This window comes from Rattus norvegicus, chromosome 2, assembly GCF_021556685.1.
Source record: "Rattus norvegicus strain SHRSP/BbbUtx chromosome 2, alternate assembly SHRSP_T2T, whole genome shotgun sequence".
In the NCBI taxonomy this organism is placed as follows: domain Eukaryota; kingdom Metazoa; phylum Chordata; class Mammalia; order Rodentia; family Muridae; genus Rattus; species Rattus norvegicus.
This window is the reverse complement of record NC_141535.1, coordinates 186,055,943-186,071,674: the sequence shown is the minus strand read 5'-3', so window position 1 is coordinate 186,071,674 and position 15,732 is coordinate 186,055,943. Positions and strand designations below refer to the sequence as shown.

The following is a 15,732-nucleotide window of genomic DNA, read 5'->3' as shown; positions in this document are numbered from 1 at the left end:
TTGTGAGCCACCATGTGGTTGCTGGGAATTGAACTCATGACCTCTGGAAGAGCAGTCGGGTGCTCTCAACCGCTGAGCCATCTCTCCAGCCCCTAAACCACAGGTTGTTAAAAGTCAAACTTCAGTGTATCCGGTTATCATACAACTCAGACCTCCAGACGATGATCATCCACAGAATGGCCAGGGATTCGGATGGCAACCCGTGAATGTGTTAGAACGGAGGAAATGTCACTAATTTTGGGATACTCACCATTTGTAAAACAAATCCTGACCTCTTGGGCTATTCAAAATAAAACAATCTCCAAGACTGGAAGTATATGGCAAAGGCAGGATTGGAACCTGCGTCAGATCTACAATGTTTCTCATGGTGGAGAGAAGAGGAGGAGATAGCACGACAAAAGAGAGCTAGGGGGGTTGGGGATTTAGCTCAGTGGCAGAGCGCTTGCCTAACAAGCGCAAGGCTCTGGGTTCGGTCCCCAGCTCTGAAAAAAAAGAAAAAAAGAAAAAAAAAAAAAAGAGAGAGCTAGGATTAGAGAGATTTCCACAGATCAGCTGCTTGGTGAAGGCAGCTTTGCTGAGATGGAGGTGCAGCTGTATATGATGAGGAAAGTCTGGCATTTTGTCGCTTAGCAGCCTTTAATGCCTGGGACAAAGTCACAGAATCAGGGAAATATTTGAACCATTTTCTCAGGTCGTGCAAGGTCCAAAGGAAACCTTCCCTGACTTTTTGCAAAGGGTGACCTCAGTTGGGGAAAGGAGTGAATCAGATCCAGCAGCAAGAAAGGCAATAATTGGGTCTTTGGCTTTTGAAAATGTGAGTGCTGGATGTAAGGAGATGAGTGGATGAGATACAGCCAATATTAGACCTCATTTGCCTGATATGACCTTAATAGGAGAAGCCTCCACTAGAGGCTTTGAACAACCCAAGCTTTCACATGATTTCATTGTGGCGAGCAGGGAAAACCAAATTAATCCCAGAAGGGAGCCAATGCCCTCTGTAATATGTAAAAAAAAAAAAAAAAATGTGGCAAAGGCTGACATTTGGATGGGCAGCAGTTACTACAGATAAACGGGGCAACACTTTACCCAAAAAACTCCCAAGAGTGGGCCCTCTTGCAGGCTCCAATGCCAGGCAGGGAGAACACTCTTCCTCAGGGAATTAAACACCACTCCTCTGAAAACACATACTGTGAAACCAGTTAACAAGGTTGAGGCAACTTCTATGAACAATTTTAAAAACCCAAAAAGGGGCTAAAACCAAATATTTTAGCAAACTTCTATAGAGAATCAAAGACCCAAACTCAGAATAGTAGTAAACAATACTGAGATTGAAGGAATGGTCAACACTGGAGCAGACGTCACCATTATCTCTCCAAAATCTTGGCCGATAGATTGGCCACTTCAAGAAATAGTGTTGGTTATTCTGTCTAAGCTCCACCCCCACAGCTACCTGGCAGCAGCCAGGTATGCTCCGCCCCACAGTTGCCTGGCAACAGCCAGCTATAAAAGGAGCTGCTTGCCCCCTCCTCTCCCTCTTGCTCTCTCTGGCTCTTCCTCTTGTGCCCTCTTTGTCCCTGTCCCTTCTCTCCTCTCCCCCCCTTCCCTCCTCGTGCCCATGGGTGGCCTTCTTTACTTATCACCTCTGCTACTCTTCTCTCATTAAACCTCTCCTCGTGGAACCATGTTCTTTGGTCTGTTATGTCTGGATGTGGGCTGAGATTTAAACCCCAGCAAGTAGACATCCAGTTTGAAGGAGCTGGGACTTATCCCAAATAAAGCAAAGAGCCAGATGGCTTAAATGTACAGGGCCTGAGGGTCAGATAAGAGAGTCAAGGCCATAGTGTCTGATATAGTCATAAACTTATGGGGAAGAGATCTGTAACAGCAGTGGAAAACACTTCCGTTTCAGAGGCTGGCCATGAAACCGATCAGGCTCCTAATAAAAAAATTAAATTAGTCAAGGAACGATATCAAAGGCAGTCACAGACTGCCCAGGTTGTCCGTAAACAAGACACAGTGGGGGCTGACAAGTCAGCGTTACATCAGGGAGCCACTGCTGACAAGACACAGCAGCCTCACCACTAAGGTGGGTGACTGACCAACCCATTTGGATTGATCAATGGTCTATGACAAAAGAAAAGTTAGGGGCGTGAGAACAGCTATTCCAGGAGCAGCTGGAGGCTCAGCTTATAGGAGTCCACCAGCCCTTGGAATTCTCCAGTAATTGTCATTTTAAAAAGCTCTGGCAAATGGAAGATGTTGACAGATCTCAAAGAGAATAATTCGATTATTTGGCCAATGTGTTCCCTGCAACCTGGAATCCCATTGCCTTGTTGTCTAAGAGATGGCCTATCATAGTGATTGATCTAAAAGATGGGGTTTTCACAGTTCCTCTACAGGAACACGATAAGGGAAGGTTTGCTTTCTCAGTGCCTACCTTCAATAGAAGTCGCCCTCTAAAAAGCTATCATTGGAAAGTCCTGCCACAAGGAATGTTAAATAGCCCCACCTTGTGTCAATATTTTGTACAACAGCCATTGGAGATGATCCACAAACAATTTCCCCAATTCATTGTTTATCATTATCTGGATAATATCCTATTGGCTGATTCAGATACAAATATCCTGGAAAGAATGTTTGATGAAGTAAAGAAAAAGAAGTGCCTTGCTGAGGATTGCAAATCAACCCTGAAAAAATACAAAGAGGGGACTCTACTAACTGTCTACTAACTGTCTACTAACTGTCTACTAACTGTCTAGGACATAGAATAACTCTGCACAAGGTGCAGACCAGAGGAGGCCAATTAAGGACTCTTAATGACTCAGAAGCTACTGGGAGATGTGAACTGGCTGTGGCCTGCGATTGGCTTGGACGCTCGAGAGCTAAGCAATTTATTTCAAATCTTACAAGGTGATAAAGATTTAAATGGCCCAAGAAGATTATCAGCGGAAGCTGACAAAGAGTTAGCTCTGGTAGAAAGGAAATTGCAGGATACACATCTAGATTGTATGGATCCAAAGATGGCCTGCATCTTAGTCATTTTAGATGCACCTTGGGTCCCTGTCCCTCCTCCCTCTCTACCCCCTCCCCTCACAGGGGGATGTGGAAAATTTACAGTAATTTGGTCCAGATGTTGACTTTTCAAAACCATTTTATTGTAAGATGCTTCAGTAATTTTATTGCTATATGTACACAAATATGAAGAAGGCGAATGCTGACTGTTGACAGCCCGCTGCAGCAGGATGGGTTCGAAGACATTAAAGGTTCATTCCCAGTTCCTGCAAAATAACCTCACTGATACTGGAAACAACCCGGCTATTGTGAGCAGGGCAGTGGCTTGGAGCCAGTAGGTGACAAATACAATCACAGAGTTTGGGAGAGAGCCAGTGTTTGCACTCCCCACGCTCCCTGGGGGCTGATGAGCGGAAGCAGGTAGATCTGTGGCTAAGAGTTCAGAGAGAGAGAGTGGAGCAAAAAAAAAAAAAAAAAAAAAAAAAAATCACCGGTCATGCCGTGACTCGGATTCGAACCGAGGTTGCTGCGGCCACAACGCAGAGTACTAACCACTATACGATCACGGCGAACCACACGTAGCACGGGAAAGCACTCCCTCTCCCGCTGTTAGCTGAGCCTCAATCCCCTTCCGCCTGTCCCTGATAATCCGTGTCTGCTTTCTGCAAGCAGCCTGTGCAGTTAACTCGGCCACGGACCGCTCGGGAATGAAAGTGAGCATGACGCGGAGCAATCTGACGTTAATTTCCGAGGTTTCTGAGAGGACTATGACTCAGTAGGCTGTGGCTGCAGTTGGCGCTGAGGTAGGGACTTGTTCCTGCTGTGATTTGATAAGCGACTTATGCTTTCTTCTATGGTTCACCTGGATAGTGAGGTTGTTTTATAATGGGAAGGTTCAAAGTTCGATTCCCTGCTTTACATTCCAGTTCTTTGCACATGTGTGTCTTGCTTTTGTTTGCTTGTTTCCCTGCCACCATCCTTTTCTCACTTTTGCTAGACAGCGTGACCCTTTGATTGCCGTCCAAGTCTTGGCTATGGCTGGTGTCCTTCGAGAGGCTGTGAATGGTGGTTCCCGCCAGCCTGTTTTACACAGTGAGTTCAGCCAGAACTATGCAGTGAGACCCTACTCAAAACAGCAATAATAATAAAATAAAATAAGGAAAATAAATGTTAAAAGTCGTTCCCTGGGATCCTTTCATAGAGTTAGGGAAGAAACAGAGACTTTCAAATAACAAAACGGTCACCATCAATCTCTGGATTCCTCACCATACAGGTAGTTTTGCCATTTCCTGCATCAGTGATTTATGTTGGTATTAACATCTTGAATTAAATTGGTTCTAGAATTTTCTGATTACATACTATACATGAAATCTGATATGAGCTTCGGTCCCCGTCCTTGTCCCTGTATCTTTGAAAATGATCTATGTTTTCCTTCGGGAAGTGTTGTGGTTTGCCCTGGAGTTATCTGTATTTTGATGCTAATTCCACTGCCCCAAGGACAGCTGCCTAGTCACTACTCAGGACTCAGGTGACTTCACCAGAACCTTCTCCCCATATTTGTAAAATACTGGTGAGGGGCAGGTACAGGATAGAAGGAGGCCTGTCATTGGATGAGAAGGAAGGATGGGCGGGAGACAAGTTTGAAGGAGGAGGAGGAGACAGGAGGGAAAGGGCGATAAGCCAGGGCAGGTGATGATTCTGCTCTGTGTATTTACAGGTTGTTATTAATGTTCTTAAGGGATGGATGGTACTGGGCTTTGTATGTTTAGGTGGGCAATTATATCTTATCAATTGGGTCTAAGATTATTGTGTTGTGTGTTGTTTCATGTGTAGATTTAAGTGTAATGGAGTGTGGGGTGGCTGGTCTGGGTCGCCATGGAATTGGAATGTGTGCTTCTGACAAGATATCCAGCAGTGCCGGATCTACTGGGGATAAAAGACAACCATACTTTTTTTATTTTTTATATTTTTACAACAACAGGGGAGTCTAATTGCCCTGTTATTTGTGTATTTCATTATTTTTTAACATTTTCCAATATTTCCCCTCTCCTTTGGTGGCTTATTTTCTAAAACTCTGTAGTGCTTGCTTTAGGGTTTCTAACCTTTGCCTTGTGCTTTCCAAGACTGAACTGGCTGGTTTTCTGTGTCAAGTTGACACAAGCTGGAGTCATCACACAAAAAGGAGCCCCAGTTGAGGAAATGCCTCCATGAGACCCAGCTGTAAGGCATTTTCTCAACCAGTGATCAAGGGGGTAGGATCCAGCCCATTGTGGGTGGTGCTGTCCCTGGACTGGTGGTCTTGGGCTCTATAAGAGAGCAAGCTGAGCAAGCCAGGGGAAGCAAGGCAGTAAGTAACATCCCTCCATGGCCTCTGCATCAGCGCCTGCTTCCTGCCCTGCTTGAGTTCCAGTCCTGACTTCCTTTGGTGATGAATAAATCCTTTCCTCCCCAACTTACTTCTTGGTTGTGATGTTTGTGCAGGAATAGAAACCCTGAGTAAGACAAAGACTCATGTTTAAAAGACTTTTTTTCCTTCTTGATGCTATTCTTGATATGTTTTCTTCTTGTTGTGTTATGGACTCATAATCTAGGTTATTGCATTTATTTGAGTGTTTAAAAATTCCATTTATTAAAAGTTTTTGTTAGTTATTACTAAGAAAATAAGTGACATTTACACCCATCTGTGAGGTTTGTCTGTGGTGTATGTTCTCTACATGGAGGACTCCTGTGTGGTGTGTCATCTATCAGTGAATTATTCCCACATTTTAGATGACTTGTTTAGATGACTTTTTAATTTAAACTAGAATCCTATGTAGCCCAGGCCAGCCTCCAGTTTCCTAAGTGGTACAACACGGCAGACCTTGAACTCCCCATCCTCCTGCCTCAGCTTTTCCAGTACTGCATTTCAAGTCTCTGCCGTCAAGGCTGACTCCATTTTTAGAGGATAAATAACATGGCATAGGCTTTTCTTGCCACCAGTGTTTTTTAAAAATTACCTTAGCTGTGTTGTCACGCGACTTCGGATAGTCTTGGAAATTGCAGAAAGAAATTTGACATGAGCTCTGTCTTCGTGCAACATCACCCTCACTGGAGTTGACTACAACCTCTCTGGGGCTTATTTTGCACCATGAGTCTTGGATTGGGTTCCTCGGCTCTTTGAATCTCTTCCTTTAATTGAAACAGGTCCCCAGACCTCACCAGGCTCTCAGACCTTAACACCACTGCCACCATTCAGTCCACACAACTCAGCATATAGACAGGTAGACAGCACCATCTGCCAATATGGAAAGGAAGACCTAACCCACCGGAATCAATAGCTCTGGGATAACTAACTTCGCTTTTTGGCTTCTGTAGTTCTGCTTCTGGCTAACTGTTCTTGCTACCTGACCTATGTAACCCTCCATATGTTTTTTGGGCCTAAGAGCTCACCTTGAGAAAGGTTCAGGGCCTCCTCGGGATCCCCAGTGTACTCTCTGCCAGTTGACTAATAACGACGTTCTTTTTTGTTTCTGTTTTGTGAAACAGGTTTTTCTGTATAACAGCTGTTTTAGAACTCACTCTGTAGACCAGGCTAGCCTGGAACTCATAGAGGTCCACCTGTCTCTGCCTCCTGAGTGCTGGGGCTAAATGTGTGGTTACCATGCCTAGAACTGACTTTCTTCTATCGGCATAAATGTGAGTGTTCTTCTCTGGTGGATACCCAACAACACGATAATCTTTGTTATGGGTGGGGAAATTTCAGCTATTGTTTCTGCAAACACTTCCTTCTCCACCCACAGTTTTCACGAAGCCCAGTTGTCACATATTAGGCAATTTAAGTGTGTCTTAATTGTACATTTTTAAACTTCTTTCAGTTTAAGTTTCAGTATTTTCGTTTTTAAATGTTTATTTGCTTGTTTATTTGTGTGTTTGTTTGTATGTGAATGAAGGTTTTGCCAGCATGTATATATTCACCACACTTGTGTTCCCGGTGCCCTGGGAGGCCAGAAGAGGGTATCAGATCCCCTGAGACTGGACTTATAGACAGGGGCTTCCGGGCGGGTGCTGAGAATTGAACGTGGGTCCTTTGGAAGAGCAGCCTGTGCTCTTAACTGCTACGCCATTTCTCCAGCTCCTGTTTGGATATTTTCAATTGCTTATGGATATGTTTCCCTGATCGTGTATCCTGCGATGTGTAACTTGCTGCTAATCCCTCAGGGAAGCTGCCCTCTCTGACATCTTACTTTGAATCTCTAATAGTTCATTTGACAGCTTTTAAATATTCTGAATCTCTTTGTAAAGATTTGGGCCTATGAGATTCAGGCATAGTAACCAAAAGTCTTCATTCCGAATTCTGACACCCAGACACATCGGATTCTGTTTCACTGGTGGATTTTTCTCCTTGCTATGGGTCATGGCCGCCTGTGCCTTGGCATGCCTGATATCCCTTGGTTGTATACAGACATTGTGAAAGACTTCTCCACTGGTTATTATGACATTGACTCTCCCCTTAATCCTGGGAGTTGGCCTTAGACCCCCTTCGTGTGTGGGCACAATCTGAAGGCAGTGAACTGGTCCATGGCAGGACCAACCACCTTGTTCCTTCTTACCTCCCAGGGTTTGCCTGATTCCTGGAGTCTGACAACTTGGGGTCTTGTGGGTTTTGTCTGCTTCTTGTCCAGAGTGGGGAAAAAAGATTTCAGACAGAAGATTACGTCAGGTTTCTGTACTTCCCCTGAAAGGACAACATATACCCCATTTGTCTCCATTTAAGGACCGGGATTGATTTAGAAAAGAAGGCCATAGGCACCAGCTCCAGAGACGGAGGATAAAATCCAGAGCAACGTTTTAAAACCCCCTCCCAAAGAACAGCCCTCGGAATTCCACAGAATGGGGAAATGCCTTATCTCAGGATGGGCCATCTGTGCTGGGAAGCCCTGTCCCATTTTATGGAGAAACATTCATGACATAGGAATGCAGACCACTGACCACATGTGACCCCTAGAACCCGCCAGTGAAACTTTAGATTGCCTAATCCTTCTAAAATTCCCTAATTCCCTTTAAGAAGGCACCTTTGTCTAGTGTTGCCATTTTAAGGAATGATTGACTCCCGGATGCTGGTTGTTTCTGCAGAATAAATGCTCTTTGTCTTTGCATTCTAAGTCTGGGGTCATCCTTCAGCTATTCCGGGCCCGGCCCGTACTCCCCTTAGCCAGAGGCAGGAGGCTTCTCTGTTCTTCATTTCACTTCAGTGGGACATGTGACCATCAGTGTTCTAATGTGCTTTTCCAAACTTTTCTTCTGTCCATAGTCTTTCCGGCACAGCATTCGTTATATCCGTCCACCTGAAATACCCGTGAGGGAGCCACGTCTTCCTGGTGGAAGAAGCAGGCGGTATAAAGGAAAGACGGCAGATAGAACCTGGGTGGGCTGTGTTGTCTCGGCTGGGCAGCTGGAGCTCCAAGGTGTCTGGGAAGCTTTCAAAGGTGATAACCTTGTGAGTCCTTGAATGCTTTTCCCTCCCCCGATTCCCCTCCCCCTCCCTCTCTCTCTCTAGTGGAAGTGTCTAGCTGTGTCCTGTGAGGTTTTGCTGATGCAGACCCCTTCGAGGACGTGTGATGTTTGGAGAGAGGATGAGTCAGAGCTGCCAGACAGTGAGGCGCGCTTGCCCTGCTTGCTGTACAACGCTTCATTAGTCTTTGCTGATCTTTGCTTCGTTGAGAGAGGCATGGCGGAGAACTTCTCCGGCGTCCCAAGCTGGTTCTGGTTGCTGCCACAGAAACCTGGCTGTTTCTGCTGGGTCATGCCACCACTGCTGATCCTTGTTCAGTGACACTTTTAAAATGGACTGCTGGTGTCCTAACAATGGAGATTGGAATCGCCCCAAAGAACTACCTCTAAACAGGTCCACGTTCCCTTGTCCTCTTTAGCATCTTTCTCCCTTACCTTTGGCCGGTGAACTAAAAGGTGGGTTGGGTCGAAGCATTTGAGAACCCTATTAAAGTAGCTGTTTGAACAATCTAAGTCCTTTCAACCCCTCCAGACTCTGGCCCTGGCTGTCCTGGAACTCATTATGTGGACCAGTCTGGCCTTGAACTCACAGAGATCTGCTGACTTCTGCATCCCAAATGCAGGAATTAAATGTGTAACCCCCTAATTAATCTGTCAGCAATCAAAATTAAACACTTCATCCTAACACAGGCTCTCCCTTTCTCCCTTTATAAATAGGGCCATTTGCAGTGGACCACATCTGTCTCCTCTCTATCCAGAGGCAATCTTTTGTCCCTCTGGGCTAAATACCCTTTTCCCCTCTCCCTTGTTCCCTTCCCACTTCTCCCCTGTCCTCTGCTTCCTGTCTTTGTCTCTTGTTTTCTGCCCTTTGCCTCTCTGGAACAAATAAATCTCCTTTGTGGGAGAACTTGGTCTTGGAGTCCCTTTCAGTATTACCAGCTGGGAAGCAATGATTCAGACCCTTTAGCCTCAGGGAGACATTTCATATTCCTAGATCTGAGGAAAAACATTTCCATGAGTGTGTGATGCACAGGGGACTGGCCAGACCACTGCCTCACCCACCCTAAGTCGGGACTTCAGAGAACGGCCCCTCACTGGTGTCTGGGGTCACTTTTATGGGGAAGGAAGGGTTGGGGTTAATAGAAAACAGCTGTTGAGATAATTGGCCATTGGCACCTGAACCAAAGGGTGGGGGACTTGAGGCTCAAGGCTTCTTATGGGGTAGATATTGTAAGAATACTCATGTGGACGGGAAGCTATCAAGGTATCTGGGAAGACATAATTTCATAAGGCAAAAGGGAAACCATACATCCCAGACTCAAGAGTTTAGCAAGACAAAGGAAGGGGCAAACGTCATGGATTTACAAGTCAGGGTAGGTTGAAAAAGATGGTTTGAGGTACATTTGGCTTAGGAAACAGAACTTACTCGTGTAAGGTCTGGAGACTTAGTAACAATGTGGGACAATGTGGCTCATTGGTGTCACAGTTACCTCTCTAGAGCCCCAAGGAACCTGGGAGAATGGAGGCTTAAAATGAGGAGAACTGAAGTCTCACGCAACAACCAACTTTATTTAGAGAATCAGACAATTTATATTCTAAGGGTGAGGCAAGGTCGTATGAACAAATTCCACATGAGTTCAGGCTGTCTACAATCACAAGGCCAAGCCACGGGTGGCAGAGCAGTGACAGCAGATGGCAGAATAATCTAAAGCCAAGCCACTCCCACCTACTGTAGCTGGGAGAGGCACGAAGGCACACTCCAAGAGCAATATTGTGCTTTGGAGGACCGATCAAAAGACCGTTGTCCTGTCTTCTTGGCCTTGTCTCATGAACTCTCAGAATTCTTCTCAAACAGCTTCATTTATGGAGCATGTTCTAACACAGGTTAGCTTGGGGTTTTTTGGTTTTTTTTTTGTTTTGTTTTGTTTTTTAATATGTAATGGGATTTATTAGATGGCTTACAGGCTGTGGCCCAGCTAATCCACCAATGGCTACCTATGAATGGAAGGTCTAAGAATCCAGTAGTTACTCCGTCCCACAAGGCTAGATGTCTCAGCTGGTTTTCAGTGTGCACCTCGGAATCCCAAAGAACTAGGCTCTAATGTCAGTTAAGAAATGGACTTGAGGTTGGGGATTTAGCTCAGTGGTAGAGCGCTTGCCTAGGAAGCGCAAGGCCCTGGGTTAGGTCCCCAGCTCCGAAAAAAAAAAAAAAAAGAACCAAAAAAAAAAAAAAAAAAAAAGAAATGGACTTGAAAGGGAGGTAGAGGGAAAACAGGCAGGCAGAGAGAGAGAGATATCTTGTCCTTTATATAGGTTGCCAACAGAGGTGTATGTAGTCCAGATTAAAGGTGGATCTTCCCATCTCAAATTCCAGATTAGAAGTGGATCTTCCCACTTCAAATGATTTAACTAAGAAAAAAAAATCCCTCACAGGTGTGCCTAGTTCTTGGGTTTTAGTTAGAATTCCAGGTGTCATCAAGTTGATACCCAAGAACAGCCATCATAGAAAGTATATATGAATGCAGATGTCTGTGGAGCCCAGGAGAGGGTATCAGATCCCCTGGAGCTGATAATTAACAGGGAGGGAGCTATGGGCCGCCCAGTGTGGGTGCTTGGAGCACAGCTCAAGTCCTCTGGAAGAACAGCAAGGGCCTTTGCCCTCTCCACCAACTCTTCAGTCCCAGGGTTTGTTTTTTCCAAAGCTTATCTACTCGAGACAGACCAGTAGATCCATAGACTTCTGCACATGGTGGTCTGTCTCAGGCAGGTCTGGATCGATTATGTTGTTAGTGTCTTTCCCACTGAGCCTCTGGAGTAACCTGACCTCATCGGCTTTGACACATTCAAACCCTATCTATCGCCAACGTATCTTCCCTGCTGTTTCTCCAGATAAAACATTTACACGTGTTCAAGAAAGAAAAAAGATCCCTCAGTAGGGAGAGAATATAGTTGCAATTTTTGTATTAGGGAAGAACTTGTATCCCTAAAATCTCTGAGAATGATCACAGCTCAACCACTAAAAGGCAAGTCAATTCAAAAGAGACAAAAACATTTTGCAGATATAAGGCAAGTAGACAACTGGTCAACCAGTCCATGTTTCCAAAGGCACTCCGGATCATTAGTCACTTGACATTGGAAATGAACTGCAAGATACCATTCATAGCTAATAGGATTACTGATCGTTTATAAAATCAAGGTATATGCTAACAAGCAGAAACTGAGTTAGAATGTAGCTTAGGTGGTAGAGGTCCCAGCTACCTACTGAGAATGTAGGGGACGCTGCTTCACGTTTCACAGAGCTGCTGTGGGGTGCTATGCGCTTGTGATACCAGCCTTGGGAGATGGTGGCAGGAAAATCGGGAATTAAAAGTTGTCCTCTGCTCCTGAATCCTGGGATTCAGGAGACCCTGTATTTAAAGAAGAAGAAGGAGAAGAAAAGAAGGGGGAGGATGAGGAGGAGGGGGAGGGGGAGGGGAGGGGGAGGGGGAGGGGGAGGGGGAGGGGGAGGGGAGGGGGAGGGGGGAGGGGGAGGGGGAGGGGGAGGGAAAAGAAGCTGCAGCAAGATAGAGATAGGAATTCCAATGCATTACTGGTGGGCAGTGCAGGGTGTTGCAGCTGCAGCTGTAGTCAGTTCACAAGAGAGTTCGACCCCACATTTGTCGTATAGCTCAGTAATTCACTCCTGAGCATATACATGCCCAAGAGAGCTTACGCTGGATCTCTAAACATGTAGAGTACCAGTCACAGTAGCCAAACACATAGCACAGGTGTAGTTATACAATGGCGCATTATTCACTCATATTTTAAAAATGAGATAGTGACTCATCCTGCCCTGCCACTTCTGCCTAGGAGTCTGGGTAACATCATTCTGCACGAAAGAAGCTCATTATACAAAATATCGCGTGTTGTACAATCTCGCTAATATGAAATGCGCAGAATAAGGGATTGGAGAGAAGGCTCAGCTGTAAAGGCGAGACTTATAACTGAAAAGAAATGTACAGGTTAGGGAAATCCACACAGAAAGCAGATTACAGATGACTGGGGGCCTTAGGGTGGAATGGCTCCTGTATAGATCACGCTCTTGAAGTAGACAGCGGTGATGGCTGTAGCCTGTGAATAAATTAAATGGCACTGTGGTGCACACTCCAAAAGGGTGAATTTTGTGGTATATAAAATGTATGTCCAAGAAATTAAAACATTTGGTAGGTAGGTTGAGGTGGAAAGAGACTTGATATTTCTGAGGGAAACAGAAATCGCTGACAAGTGCATATATTTCATGATGTGTGTCTCTGACTGGCATGGGCACAGGTCTTTCATGATGAGTGTCCCTGACTGTGGCATGGGCACAGGGCTTTCATGATGGGTGTCCCTGACTGTGGCATGCAAGGATATAAGGATCAGAATGTCACAGATTCTCACCCCATCACAGCTCAGTCCCATGAGATTCTTTACAGTTGGCCTTTCTAACCTCTGACCTAATAATTCCAATAAACCCCCCCAAATGGTCATCACATAATTAACTTAGGACAGGCACAGAAAGATTCATTAAAATATGGTAGGGAGCTGAAGAGACTCAGAAGACTCAGGTTCAAGTAAAGCCTCTGTGGATCTGATGTCCCCTGTATTGCCTCTCTGAGCACCAGATATGTAAGTGGTACACAGACACACATGCAGGTAAAGCATGCGTATACATAAGATACATTTAAAAATATGTATGATAACGATGCCCTTCTAGCTCCTGGTAATAAAACATGAACCACAAGTACAGCCTGCAGACTAGTCATTAAAGACCTGTAAGGAAAGATCCCCCTTGTATCAGCCCCTTCCCGGATGGAAAGGCTCTTACCAGGTCCTCTTGAATCTCCTTCAGTCAAACTACAAAGACATTCTTTGTGGGTTCAGATCTGAAGGATTAAGGTTGTCCTTCAGTCTCCATAGCCTCAAGCACATCCTGAAGAGAAGGCATTACCCTTGTGTAATGACATCTTAAACAACGATAGGTTCCTTTCATAAGATCACTCTGTATTAGAAAGGTTTAAAAAAAATGCTGTTACTGGCGTCTAAGTAAATCCTTTCTAGATTGGGCTCCACAGAATCACTGAGACTGTGATAAATTGTAGTGGGCTACTGAACTATATTTGGAGACTGAGTACAGCCCGGGAATGAATTCACTTTGTAGACTAGGCTAGCCTTAAACTCAGATGCTTGTGAGCTACCCTGCAGTTGCTGGGGACAGAGGTCAGTGTTAGTCACAGAACCATCTTTCCAGGATTAAAAGCATGCGCCCAACGTGGGGCTCGAACCCACGACCCTGAGATTAAGAGTCTCATGCTCTACCGACTGAGCTAGCCGGGCGCTCCTGTGAGCTGCATTTTTCTGAAACACTTTAAACCGGAAAGCGATGAGTCATGTCTTTAATCTCAGATCTCTTGAAATAGAGGCAGGTGGATCTCTGTAGGTTTAAGACCAGAACAGTCAGACTACACAATGAAACCCTGTCTCAAAAGTCAGTCAGTCAGTCAGTCCGTCAGCCAGCCAGCCAGTCAATCAAACAAACAAACAAATGAACAGACGAACAAAAGACAAATACCTTTAAGTGCCAAAATTATCTTAGGTAAACTAATCCCTGGTTATGTAGACCAGTCGTAAATTTCTACACAATGCTCTACCACTTATTTAACTTGTTATCTCTCCATTTCTGTAACCCACTTTTACTCACAGCTGCCTTTCTGTGTATGTCACACGGTTGTGGTCTTTGCCTTCAAAAATTCAGACAAATGGGAGGTCGGGGCTGCTCACTCCTCTACTCTGGGTGGAGCCGTCCGGAATAAAAGGCTCCATAAATAATTGTGTTAATTCAAGTCTCTCGGGTATCCTTCTGGTACCATATGATAAAGGGACTGCTAGATTTGTGGACCGCTGCTTCCTGCTAGTGTTTTCAGCCTGTCTTGAGGGACAGCCTCTATCCTGGGTCACAACTGGAGACAAACTCCAACAGGTCACTAAAGATCAGCGGGAGTGTTTTGTTCTTTCAGACGTTAAGGCTACTGTTCACCAGCCTGGCCTTGGGGGAGGGGAAATCCTTAGTAGAGCCAACTTCCAAGCCTGGGAGTGGCTAAACTTCACTGGGCTGGCTGTGCTACACTTACAGCCTTTCCTAGTTTTGCTACTTAGTTGGAAACAAGGAAGACTCTTTTCAGGTTTGGAATGCTACGCCCCTAAAATAGTGCAACCGAGTCATACAGGTGCGTGAGGAACAAAGAAAACATCGATTTGACTAATATAAACATCTCACTGTCCTGTTGGGATGGATTCCTGTAGCTCAGCCACAGTATTAGGGTTGCTTCACTGCCTGGAGGCTGTGAACTCCACAGGTGGTTCCTCAGGATACAGATGGGATTGTGGGTACAGTCTGTGTCCAAGGCTGCCCTGGTGGACTGTGGGCTGTACATTAGGACACTCCCGGATGTAAAGGTAATAACCGAACGGACCTGCACACCTCCCCACACTACGGCATAGATGGAAGAGGTCTGTTCCCCACCGCTGTGCTCTTTAGCTCCCAATTTTACTCCCGAGTAAGGATTAAAATGGCTTTAAAAAATGGTGTGTATACATGGATACTATACAACTCTAAAGGAAAATTAAAGGTAAAAAAAATTCAGGAAAATGAATAGACTTAGAATGTATAATATTAAGCAAGATCACACAATCTCAAAAAGAAGCAAACCATGCATGTGTTCTCCCTCAGCTATAGAGTCTTGCCAGTTATTAATATATCATATATGTAAACAAACATTAATTATTATAATTATACATGATTAATATATAAATACATTGCATATATATGTAAATACGTGTACATGTGAGTACAATATAACATGCAGGAAGAGAACGAGAAATGCTGACTATTAGGGGATAGGGAAAGGCTGAATGCAGGTAACAGACACCAGTTATGAAAGAGGGGATATATATATATATATATATATATATATATATATATCCTAGCTGCACAGTGGCGACACATGCCTTTAATGCCAGCACTGGGGAGGCAGATGTGAGCAGATCTCTGAGTTTGAAGCCAGCCGGGTCTACAGAGAGAGTTCCAAGAGAGTCAGGACTACACATAGAAACCCTGCCTAGGGAAAAAAAAAAGAAAGGGGGCATTTTTCTAATACCCACACTGGGCAGCTCACAACTGCCGGTAACCCCAACTGACCTCTGGGAGCATCC

The 15,732-nt window shown here is 45.0% G+C and overlaps 2 non-coding genes across 2 annotated transcripts; both read right to left on the bottom strand.

The window, feature by feature from the left end:
• Nucleotides 1-3,509: 3,509 nt before the first annotated feature.
• On the bottom strand, nucleotides 3,510-3,581 carry Trnah-gug2 (transfer RNA histidine (anticodon GUG) 2). Its single transcript has one exon. It is a non-coding gene; the product is annotated as a tRNA-His (tRNA).
• Nucleotides 3,582-13,784: 10,203 nt separating this feature from the next.
• On the bottom strand, nucleotides 13,785-13,857 carry Trnak-cuu6 (transfer RNA lysine (anticodon CUU) 6). The gene has a single exon. It is a non-coding gene; the product is annotated as a tRNA-Lys (tRNA).
• Nucleotides 13,858-15,732: the final 1,875 nt, after the last annotated feature.